We start from the raw sequence: 12742 nt of genomic DNA on the forward strand, positions 1-12742 counted from the left end.
TAGGCTGGCTGAGGGACAGAGGGGCTGTAACATGTGCTCGGTGTCTCTGAGCATGAAGGCAGAGCCTGGCTGTGAAGCCTGAGCCCATCGCCCGTGAACCTGTGCTGCCCTCTTCCCGTAGCATTGGGCTCGACAGGGGGTGAAGGTCGTTAGTCTGGCTGCCCCAGTTGAGGGTATCTAGGAGTCATAGCTGAATGTCTTCTCTTTTTGTTTGTCTCTGCACACCCCTCCCCCCTCCCCAGCCAAACAAGGCTTCTCTGTGTAGCCCCGGCTGTCCTGTAACTCACTCTATAGACCAGGCTGGTCTCAAACTCTGAAGTCTTCCAGCCTCTGCCTCCCTATGCTGGGATTAAAGTCTTACACCATCACTGCTGGGCTAGCTGAGTGTTTTAGACCTGGGTACCAAAAGCCCAAGTGAACTTCCCTCCATTTGCAGGACGACAGTCCCTTCCTGTCCAGGCTGTCCTGGGGCCACCTCTGCACATTTGGGAGCCTCGCAGTTACACTCACTGGTGATGCTGTCCGCCCCAGGAAGACTGAATGGCTGGACCCCCAACCAGAATGAGCCATTTGGTGTGTCAAGCCCATCATTATACTGACCCTAAGATGCCTTGCTGTCAGTGTCCCTAGCCCCCCACCTTACCCAAGACTGCCCACTGAATGAAAACGAGGACGTGACCGTTCCTAGGTATGGATGAGGAAAGGAGTTTTATTGTAGAGATGAGAAAGAATTCAGCCAGAAGCATCTGGAAGAATCTAGGCTGAACCCAGCTCTGAGAGGTGAGGGAGGGTGTGCAGACAGACACAACTGAGAGAGGAAGAGAAGAGAGAGAAGATGAGATGGGGCAAGCAGACCAAGAGAGGAACCAAGAAACAAGAGAGAACAAAGAACCAACACAGCATGAACCAAAACATATGGGTTACATAGGAAAGAGAAGCTGGGTGAAGGGAAGTGAAGCTCAGGGCCGGAAGAGGTTGAGGGTATGGGGTAGCGGATAATGCCATTGCTCAGAGAGCCTGGCAGCCAACAACCACTTCGATATGTTAACAGGTGCCCCAGTTAGCCATTTGTCCTGAGTTTCTTTGGGACCTGACACCCACTGAACCAATCTACTTTCTTTCTTCAAACCTCCCAATTGATCAATTCCTTTTAAAATGATTTCTTCCATTGTCCCAAACAGAACAGGGGGCTCCTGGTAATGGGCAGAAGGGCTTTACCTGCATATTTACAAAAAGAGGAGTGTTTGGGGGCTGGAGAGATGGCTCAGAGTTTAAGAGAACCGTGTGCTTTTGTCCAGAGGTCCTGAGTTCAAGTCCCAACAGCCACATGGTGACTCACAACCACCTGTAATGAGATCTGGTGCCCTCTTCTGACCTGCAGGGATACATGCAGGCAGAACACTGTATGCATAATGAATAAATAAATCTTAAAAAATAAAAATAAAAAGAGGAGTGTGCTAGTGTCCCTTGGTGCTCAACCCGGCTGCCCGATGACAGGGCCATCAAAGAAAAACTTGGAGCAAGGGGAAGCCTGGGAGATAAGGAGGTGAGCTCAGCCCAGCAGAAGGCTCCTCCTTTGCTTGTTCTCTTCCTTCTTTTTGCCTGTTTTGTTTATCTTAAACTTCCTCTTTTCTTGCCAGGCATCGATGGTGCATACCTTTAATCCCAGCACTCCAGAGGCAGAGTCGGGTGGATCTCTGTGAATTCGAGGCCAGCCTGGTTTACAGAGCAAGTTCCAGGACTACCTACAAAGCTACACAGAGAAACCCTGTCTAAAAAAAAAAAAAAAAAAAAAAAAAAGTTCCTATTTTCACAAGTCAACATGATCAAAAAATTTCTAATGCTTAAAATGATGCTCAGTAGGTACTCAGAAAGTGGGCACTTAATTTGTTAATGGTTATTAATATGTCAGTGGCCACAGCTTGGTTATTCACTCCTCCATGGCATTTAACTAGGGCAGCATCTTATCCCCTGTTGTCAAGCAAAAGATGGCTTGGTAGGTGAATCGCTCGCTGTACAAGCTTAAGGGCACTGTTATACGTAAGAGCCAAGAGAAAGACCGGTTCCACAATTTCAAGCCAAAGTTGAAGCAAGCTTTGATTATATACTGGCCAGGATGATGGAGTCTGCCTAGGTCAATTCCTGGGTTCCTAGAAAATGGCAATGGGTCACATTTGCAGAGATTCAATTACGGGGAAGCAAATATCCTGATGTATACCTTGCCTGCATACTTCCCTCTTATATCCAATCAGGGGCAAGCATACATCCTGACATATTTCCTCCCTAAGTACCTCCTTCCCATGTGCAGATGAGTCAAACTTGTTTAGTGGAGTGAACGACTGTGTCTTGTTATCCTCCATAAACAATATCCTCCCGAATTTCAGGAATATTTGTCCTTGGACAAATGGGGCTTACAGGTTAACTTTGGCCTGTACACAAGATCTCCCAAACCCACATACAGCTGGATGCATTGGTGCCCATCAGTAATCCCAACAGACTGAAGGGGCTTGAGTACTGACACAGCAGAAAAAGCAGAAAACCCTGCCTCAAGCAAGGTAGAGGGAGATAGTTCTCCAATTTCCACATGCAAACTGTGGCACGCATTCCCAAACACACGCACGCACGCACGCACGCACACACACACACACACACACACACACACGCGCGCGCGCACGCACGCACGTGCATTTCTTTTACTATGGAAGTATTCTGCAAATTGAGCAAGACACAGGTAAACAAGCAAACAACAAAAAACCAAAGAGCCTTAATTCCTAGCATTAAAATAACTTTTAACATTCATTTTGCTGCACTGTCCAAACTTTAACTTGTCCTTAGGTACATAGATAATAGATACTTCGAAAAGGAAAACCTGGCTTGTTCTAGTTTGTAAATAATGTTTGCAGTTTACAATTATTATTTAGAAAACACATCAATTAGTTTTAATGACCACAGAGTTTTTAGATGTCCCAAAGGCAAGGGTTCTATCCTTTTTGTTTATACTGTTTATAAATAATGCTCCGATTCGTGCTTCCTTATTTCCGTCCTTAAAACAAATGTTTAGAAATAGTCTGGTAGGTCAAGGGGATCCTTGTGCTTTGAGTAAACGCTGCCACTGCCAGGCTCATTACAAGTGCTTGCATCACCCACAGTCACCAAGGTCAGCTAGAACTCCTACCTAGGCATTTGCCTAAGAGGGAAATGTTTCATTAGTAAATGGGAAAATCAGTTGGATAAGAAGAGATGTCCTCAACTACCGTTCTCATCTTGCATGTCTGGCTATGGCGTGGCCAACCTGTTGCCTGTGGATTCTGACCATAGGAAGTCTTAGTAAATTACCACACATTTCCTTATCACCAATAAATTCCTCCTCTCTTTACAAGAACCCTCCACTCACAGGCTGACCTGTGCTGATCTTATGCACAGGCTGATCTTATGCACAAAATTTGACTTTCTTTAGCTTTTTTTTTTTTTTTTACATCAAAATTGAGTTTGTAGTTCTTTTTAAAAGTCGTGTTCTCCTCAGGATTTTGTGAGCTATCCTGTTCATGTTTTGTTAAGTAGACTAGAAACTTCCCCATTCTGTGCCCTAAATGGTTTGTGGAGCATGAGATACACAGGGAAGGACATGGGAATGCTTGACAGAATCAAGGCACCTCTCACATGTAAGTGGTGCACACAGACAGATGTTACAGAGGATGAAGCAAGAGGATCACCTGGGGGGCCAGCCTGGGCTACATTTTTTCTTTTCTCTCTCTCTCTCTCTCTCTCTCTCTCTCTCTCTTTTTTTTTTTGAGACAGAGTTTCTCTGTGTAGTCTTAACTGTAGACCAAGCTGGCCTTGAACTCACAGAGATCCACCTGCATCTGTCTCCCAAGTGCTGGGATTAAAGATGTGTGCCACCACCGCTGGATTTCATACATGCCTTTTCTCCTCAGCTGCATACCAAGGGATCCTGTTCTGAAAACAACCAAGGTCCCCACAAGATGGTTAGGAAATGCAAATTAAAGCAAGAGTAAGATGCCATTTGTGCAGTTTTTAAAGTGATTTTTAAAAAAAAAGCCACAATGACAATTGTAACCAAGCTGAAAAGAATTGCAGCTTTTGGCAAAACCAAAATATCAGTTCCTATCAAACTTCTTTTTTTTAACATTTACTTATTTTATGGGAAAGGGTATGGGTGAGACAACTGTGATTGTCAGGGAGCTGCCTGTAATAAAGATGAAACCTTGCTTGGTTTGCATTGGGAAGACAGGAAAAGTACCTTCATAGATAGCAAGATTCTACCTATCAAAGCACCTTGACGTGAACATGAAAGGTTTTCATTTTCAAAGAGAAAGCCTGAGCCGGGCAGTGTCAGCGCATGCCTTTCATCTCAGCACTCAGAAGGCAGAAACAGTCGGATCTCTATGAGTTCGAGGTCAGCCTGGTCTACAAAGCAAGTTCCAGGATAGGCTCCAAAGCTATAGAAAAACCCTGTCTCGGAGAGAGAGAGAGAGAGAGAGAGCTGCCAGCTCCAACGGAACTATCTAGGGAGATGTTCAGTCATGCAGGGACTGAGTGTACACTGTGGTGTGGATCGAAGAGACCAGACCACACCTCATGTTCACAATAGGATTTGGTGTTGTCAGCATGGTGCTGGTCTTGCAAGCATGCCTACAGCCAGATGTGAGGAGTGAGCATCCAGGCACTGCTAGATGCAATGATTTCAGTGGCAGGTCTGAAATGTTTTCTTCCTATGGATTTGAAGGCACTTCCTCAGTGCTGATCAGATCCCGTGTCCCGTGCCAAACATACAAAAACTAAAAATTAAAATAAAAAAATTCCTGTTGGGTAGCTTGTCTTTAGCTCCGAGTATGGTTTCTTTTGCCCTACAGAAGTTTTAAAAATTGCGAAGTCAACTTTATCAGTCATTTCCTTCATGATTTATAGCTACTCTTATTCTTTTCTTTAAAACAAAAAGACATTTATTTTATGTGTATGAGTGTACTCATACACATTTTATGTGTAGCTGTGTACTATGTCAATGCAATACCCACAGAGGCCAGAAGAGGATCCAGTCCCAGGCTGTGAAGAGTAGCTTGTCAATTCCCAGAAGTTGAGAATGCCTTTTCCCTACCACCCAACCATTTCAGTTGTGGGGACAGGCTCCAGGAGGGTTTCACCACACAGACTCTAAGTGTAACCATTTGCTACTGCAAACAATTGAGAGCAAGCAACATACGACATGCATATTCTCCTGGGCAATAGGGATTTTACAGGAAGTTTAAAGACCACACTGTGAGTCTATTGCACTTGCTATGAGTGGACTGCTGGGCTGTGAAGGAAGCACTCCCCGGCCAGTGTGGGTAACAGCATCCTGTTTCCAAAGCTGAAGAACCAATTTCTACCACCACTGGTAGTCTGCCTATCTGTCCTTTTTGGCCTCCTGGTTATGCAAGAATAATGTCAACTGGTCCTTCCCTGTGACTAGTGAGGAGGCACAAATGTAATGAGTGGTAAGCTTTTGTGATTTGTCCAGTAACATCTACTGCTGGTTTTCTTGGGTAATTTGCCTGTTAATTCACAGTCTTCCTAAGACTGGGGGTGGGGGGTAGGGAGTGGGGGTGTTATGCTCCATACACAAATCCTTTCTAGATGTGTCCCAGGCATCTTCGTCCACTCTGCCTTCTCTTTTGGTTTTCTTCCTTCTTCTTTTTTAAAAGATGAATTACTTTATCTGTAGGAGTGCTTTTTTATTGCATGTATATATATGCATGTTGTGTGTGTGTTCTTAGTACCTATGGAGATCAGAAGGGGTCATTAGATCCTCTGGGACTGGAGTTAGGGTAACTGTGAGCCACCATGTGGATGCTAAGAACTAAAGTCCCAGACCTCTGCAGGAGCAACAAGTGCTCATAACTGCCGAGCCATCTCTCCAGCCCCCTTTCATTTTCCAGACCATGACATTTGGTCAAAAGCAGTTTCCTTCCTTCCTTCCTTCCTTCCTTCCTTCCTTCCTTCCTTCCTTCCTTCCTTTCTTTCTCCTCCTCCTCTTCATTATTTTAATGTTGTTTTTAACAGAATCTCAGTATCCCAGCCTGACTTCAACCTTTAACTTCTGATCCTCCTGTCTCCATTTGCTGAGCGCTGTTTTAACTTTCATTCTTAGATCTACAAACCACTTGGAAACTTTATAATAAACCCCTTTATAATCTCTCCTTGAAGTGATGAGCAGAGGGGGCTTGGGTGTTGAGGTTCACACCAACAGAGCTCCACAGGCAAGTGTAACTGCTCTACAAGTGGGTAGTTCTTGGGCTTTGCTTGGTTCGCGTCCTTGGGATGCCCCCTGGAGGTAAGAGTTGTATTTGCAGTCAGATCTTTTATTTAACCTTGCTGAGCTGCAAAGGCTTGGGGGTACAACTCTTCTCAACTCTTCTCCAGACAGACCCTGCAGGCTTTAAGAACAGCAGCCTGAAAACAACTTTAAGAACAGCGGCTTTAAGAACAGCTAGCTTCACAGAACCCAGGTACCAGGCGGAATCAGAGAATTCACCCTCTGCACCTCATCCACAAGAGCTCAATCCCATCACTCCCGTGTTCCAGCCTGAATGCTGGGAGATACCACCAATGCTCACCGTCCAGAGGAAGGCAAAAGAGAGGAGCCTCCAGCATGGGGCACATGTCAATGTATGAACAGCTTCAGCCCAGTAGCCCCGCCGATGTCCAGATCCTGGGCCACGTGTGACTCACGTGGTAACCTTGTTCTGGGCAGCCAAGACCTGTGTATACCTGCTGGTCCCCTGTAACAGCAGGGGTTGATGGGCGCAGGGGGGGGGGTAACCTGTTTAACCACACCCAGTTCTGCCTGTGTGACTGTAACTATCTGCGCTTTGTGGCTTATGCTGTGCCCCAGGGAAAGACAGTCCACAGGGTGGACTCTGAACTCTCAGGACAGCATAAAGCGGAGCAGGGAACTCGAATGGGGCTCCTCTCCAGCAGGACCACCGTGACTAAAGTTGAGGTGGAGAGAAACGAACAGCCGCTTTCCACAGTGCAGGTCCTACCCTGCCTGTGTAGTTGCAGAGATCTGCAAACCCCAAAGAGTTTGATGAAGTCTCCTGGCCCTGGCCTGCAGGTGTCTCTATGGGATCAGGCGAGGTAAGGGGTTGCCTATGTCCAGTTGGAGCTAAGGTAATGTCTTCTCCATATGAAAGGTAGCTGCATCTGGGCGTGAAGATTGTCTGCCAAGAGGTAGCAATGACACCGCACTCCAGTGAACAGATCTGGAAGGACTAATCTGGCATGCCCCTGGTTGTTTGTCCATCCTCCACTAAAGCGTGTAGGAGATAGGGGGACGGGATGCCCATTCTAGGTATCCCAGACCTCTTCCAGAGGCTTCTGTGAGATACCCACAGGATCTGGTGGGGGTGGGTGGGTATTGTAGCTAGCAGTCCCTCTCTTTTGAAGTACCACAGCTCTGCCATTGACATCTATGCCTCCCACTGGCTTGGAACTGGGGACAGGGGTCTCAGAAGAGGTCCTTTTGCCATCGAGCCCCATCCTATCAGCGTCCATGGGTGCCACCAAGCTTTGAAGGAGGCCCTTGGCACCTATCAATTACACTTGCAAGCAAATCAAAATTATTCAGGGTTCTCCAAGGTAGAGACTCCTAGTCTCTACCTTGCTGTCACCGTGAGCGGGCGAATTCTACACATGCCTTACCATTTAAACTGTAGCCTCACTCCCCATTCATGTGTAGAGGCCCTCACTCCCAGAACCTTGGGAGGTAATCTTACTTAGAGGGTATAAGGTCTCTACAGAAGTAACCAGTTAAGTTGAGGCCCAAATCTCCTCAGCCAGGTATCTTTAAAGACTAGAGGAATTAACTGAAGACAGAGTTTCTGTCCCACCAGGTCCTGAAGCTGTTTTAAAGGAAACCTAGTTGTCTTTTTGAAGACAATATAAACAAAATTCAAATAAAAATCTGGGTGTGGTAGTGAATGCCTTTGGGAGGCAAAACAGGCAGATTTCAAAGAAAAAGAAAAAAGAAAAGAAAAAAAAAATAGGGGCCGGAAAGATGGCTCAGTGGATAAGAACACTTGCTGTTCTTCCAAAGAATGTAACTTTGGTTCCTAGAACCCAGGTAAGTCACAACTCCAGTTCCAGGAAATTGGAGATCGGATGCCTCTGGCCTGTATGGGCACCGGAATTTGTGTGAACATACCCATATACAGACACATACAACAAATAATAAAAATAATTTTTTCAACGAAAGGAGAAAATTCACCCCAAATGTTCCTACCCTACACAAAAACTACATTCATTTCTGTTCATTTTCTTCTTCTAGCCTCTCATTTGCATTTGTCTCTTCAGGTTGTAGTCATTGGATGAAATTTGAATGGTTTTATTTAATTTAATAAGCAATTCCGTGGCTCCACACAGTCTACATAATAATTGAGGCCCATGGCTCTTCAGCGGTCCCACAAGAATACTCACGGGAGCTTAGTTAACCATCCCCAGTCCTCCATGAGGCAGGTTCCAAGTTTTCAACAGTACACAATGGGCATCTTCCCACCATGGTTTTCCCTGTCCTTGATTATTTCCTCAGGATAAGAGTGAAATCACTGGGCCAAAATTTCAAAGGGTCTGTGTGTGTGTGTGTGTGTGTTTGTGTCTATGTATATGTATATGTCTGTGTATGTGTTGTGTATGTGTGTATGTGTATGTATGTGTGTGTGTTGTGTATGTCTATGTGTGTGTGTGTGTGTGTACATGGCTTGTATGTGGAAGTCAGAGAGAAGGACTTTCAGAAGTCAGTTCTCTCTACCCACCATGTTGGTCCTGGGTATCAAATTCAGGGCGTCATGCTCAGTGGCAAGCACCTTCAGCTGTGGGGTCATTTCAGTCTTCCTCTTTAAATCTGTATTTTAATGTTTCTATGTGTAGGTGCATGTGCATGTCAGGGTTTGGGTGTAGAGGTGAAAAGACAGCTCTCAGGGGTCAGTTCTTTCTCCCTCCACCATTTGGGCACCAGGCTTGGTGGCAAGCGCTCATTCGCTCACCCCCCCTGAGTCATCTTACCGGCCCCTCCCTCTCTTTGTGGCAGACTTTTTGTAGCAGCTTCAGGAAGCTGAGTAGCAGCCTCCTAAGGGATTATACCTCTCCTGCTGCTGACGCACTTTCCCAGCGGGGGCTCCTCCCACTGCTCACGGATGCCACTTGAGTGGTCCCCGTTCTCAGTCATGACTGGCTTGTACAGCTCTGGACAGAGTCACTCCACGCGGGTCGGTACTTCTTCCCCCATCCCCAGTGACCACAGAAAGCCCCTAGAGAAGTAGACGTGGGTACATCCTAGATCGTTTCAAAAACTCTGGACAGCCGGGGGTGGTGCATGCCTTAGATTCCAGCACTAGGGAGGCAGAGACAGGCACATTTCTGTGAGTTCAAGGGCAACCTGGTCTCCAGGAGTGAGTTCCAGGACAGACTCCAAAGCTACACAGAGAAACCCTGCCTGGAACAAACAAACAAACAAACAAACCACCCACGAAAACAAATACTCAGGATCAGGAATGGGTGTTCATGTTCCTGTTTTGTTCTCTGAAGTATTTGCCTTCCACCTCAACCTTAAAGACCCTCCCTCCAAAGGAAGCCTGAAGCAAAGTCTCATTCTGAGGCAGGGGAGTTAGAAATTCAACCAGTTTGGAGAAGACACAATTCAGGTCACGGCAACAAAGTCAAGTTCCTTCTGAGGCTTGAGGCATTCTGCTTCGGCTTCCAGAGGCTACCTGTACTCTACTCCCCGTAAATTGACCATCACTGACCACTCACCTCCCTCATATGAGTGTCCTTGAGTTACACTGGAGAAACTTGGATAATTCAAGACAAACCCAACTCAGGATCCTCTTGATCTTCAAATTTTCAAAGTCCATTTGGCAAGTAAATCGGCATACTCCCAGGTTCCAGAATATTACTCTAGAGAACCCTGACTAACTGTCATGTAGAGATTTGCCAGCTGCATGCAGCCTGAGATGGGCAAGAACCTCAGTGGTCCCAATCATTGTTTCTTCCAGCCCTCATGAAAAGGTGTCCTTTGAGGTGCAGGATGACATTCTCTGTCCCAGTGTGTGCAAAGCGTCACTCATTCTGTTTCAGTCTGGCTCCAAGAAATGTCCCTTTTCTTGCTGTTGGCATTAGCAGCCTGTCTCAGACAGAAAGCCCGAGACAGATGAGTTGGATTCACAGGCCTGTTCGGCCATGCTATACAAGCTCCTCAACTCTGTGCTTCAGATCTCTTACAAGCCGGAGCTAACAGAATTCTGTTCAATGGGGCTGTTGTGAGCACAATATAAACAAAAGCACAGTAGGTTCTTGGTTAAGTCTTGGATGAACACATGAGGCCGCTTCATGACACGCAGCTGGAAGCGATGCACATCCCTGCAGTGTAGGCACTCAGGCATTCTGCTGAGACGCTGGTTTAAGCCACTCCAGTGGTAGCTGCCTTTGCAGCCTGGTTTCAAGCCCTTTTCTCACCAGATCTTTGAACAAACTCGTGCAGTATTTGCCCAGCAAATGGGTTCTGAACACCTGGCATGGGTCCAAAATGTACATGAGTTCGGTCAGGGAAATAGGTAATGATATCTACAGTAGAATACTAGGAAGGAGGAAGTGCAGGGCTCAGGAATGGTGGGGAGAAAGGAGTGGGGGCAGGGTTAGCTGAGCAAAGCGCACATGTTTTCCTAAGAGAATAACATGGCATGTCATGAAGAGTTCACTCGACTACCATCTCTTCTCTTTACAGCCTCCCTCAGATTAGAAGGCTCGCTCGCTCTATCTGTCTGTCTGTCTATCTGTCTGTCTGTCTATCTGTCTGTCTGTCTATCTGTCTGTCATCTGTCTATCTTTCTATCTGTCTGTCTGTCTATCTCTTTATCTATCATCTATATATCTATCATCTATCTCTCTAACATCTATCTATTTTGAGACAGGGCTTCTCTGTAGCCTTAGCTGTCCTCAAACTCTAGATTAAGCTAGCCTCAAATTCATATATTCGACTACCTCTGCCTCCTGAGTGTAGGGATTAAAGGCGTGTGCCACCGCCTCCCTGTTAAAAGCCTTTTATATATATACACATGTGTGTGTGTGAGAGTGTGAATGTGTGTACACGTGACATTGTATATGGGTGGTTTAAGGACAACTTCTGGTGCTGTTCTTTCAGGTTTTTTGATTGGGGTGTGTGTGTGTGTGTGTGTGTGTTGAGACAGGATCTCATTAGATAGGTTTGGCTGGTTTGGAACTCACTATGTAGACTAGGCTGGCCTCAAACTCAAATCTGCCACCCAGCCTGGCCCAAGGTCTCTTCCCCTCTGTAAGCCAGGTTACTTTTTCCTGATCTCCTGGGGATTCCTTCCTCTGCCTGGGCCTCTCATCTCCCTGCCTGAGTTCTGGAGATCCAAAGTCAGGTCCTTATACTATCATGTGTTACTCACTGGGCCATTTCCCCATCCTAGACGCCTCATTTAGAAAGAAATGTAGTGATATATTATGTATGATTTATTAAAGCTTGCCTGAGGATTCAGACAATACAATCAACCACAAGCCATAGAAGCCAGGCATACACCTTTAATCCCAGCAGCCAGAAGCTAGGAGGTGATGGTACACACCTTTTATCCTAGGATTAAAAGATAGACAGATCTCTGAGCCCAAGGCCACCCAGATCTACAAAAGATCAATACAGTCCTAAAGAGAAGCATCTCTCACACAAAGATAATCTTAGAACCTGGGATCAAATGCCTTTAATCCCATCACTGGGGGGGGGGGGGTCTCTATAAAACAGGAGCAAGGTCACAGTATGAGGCATTCATTCTCCAGCCACACTGAGAATTCTCCAGCCACGCTGGGGAGAGGCAGCAGGATTAGCCCACTCAGCCTAAGGTAGTGGAAAGAGCTAGTGGACTCCTACTTTGCTTTTCTGTTCTTCAGCTTGAAGTTTGAACCCCAATATCTGTTCCTGGCTCTTTTATTTTTCATGTTACAAAGAAATTTTAGGGTCTGGGATGTAGCTCAGGGGTAGTGTGTTTTGCATGTGAAATTTCCTGGGATCCATTCCCCAGAACTGCAAAGAAAATAAATTGAAACCTTGACACAAATATCTTCTTCCCTAGGTCCTACCTCTCCCTAGGAATCTTGCCTAACTCTCTCCCAGAGTATGCTATCTCCAGTCCTAGAGGGACAGAATTCCTACCCCACAAGATTCAAGTAAGATGATGTATTTGGAACCCCAGGGTCTCACATATGCTAGGCAAGTTCCCAACCATTGCCCTCCATCCAGGGGCCCGAAGCAGATTTTTGTATATTTGAGGTAGGCTCTCTCCACATAGCCCTGGCTGTCCTGGAATTCACTATGTAGACCAGGCCTTCCTATGTCTCTGGGATTAAAGGTGTGCGCCACCATGCCCGGCCTGAGGCATATTTTAATTTTAATTTATTTATTTTGGTTTCTCGAGACAGGGTTTCTCTGTATTGCTTTGGAACCTGTCCTGGAACTGTTAAGATGGAAAATTTCAGTTGCCCTAGGTCCCAGAAGAGCCTGAAAACATGCACTCCTGACCAGGAAGGACCCCCGGGGATGGGCTCACAAAACAGAACTAGCTCTGTAGACCAACCAGGCTGGCCTCGAACCCATAGAGATCCACTTGCCTCTGCCTTCTGAGTGCTGGGATTAAAGGCATGCGCCACCAACGCCAGGCCGAAGCATTGTTTTTAA

The sequence above is a fragment of the Phodopus roborovskii genome, unplaced genomic scaffold (assembly GCF_943737965.1).
Source record: "Phodopus roborovskii unplaced genomic scaffold, PHOROB, whole genome shotgun sequence".
Lineage (NCBI taxonomy): Eukaryota > Metazoa > Chordata > Mammalia > Rodentia > Cricetidae > Phodopus > Phodopus roborovskii.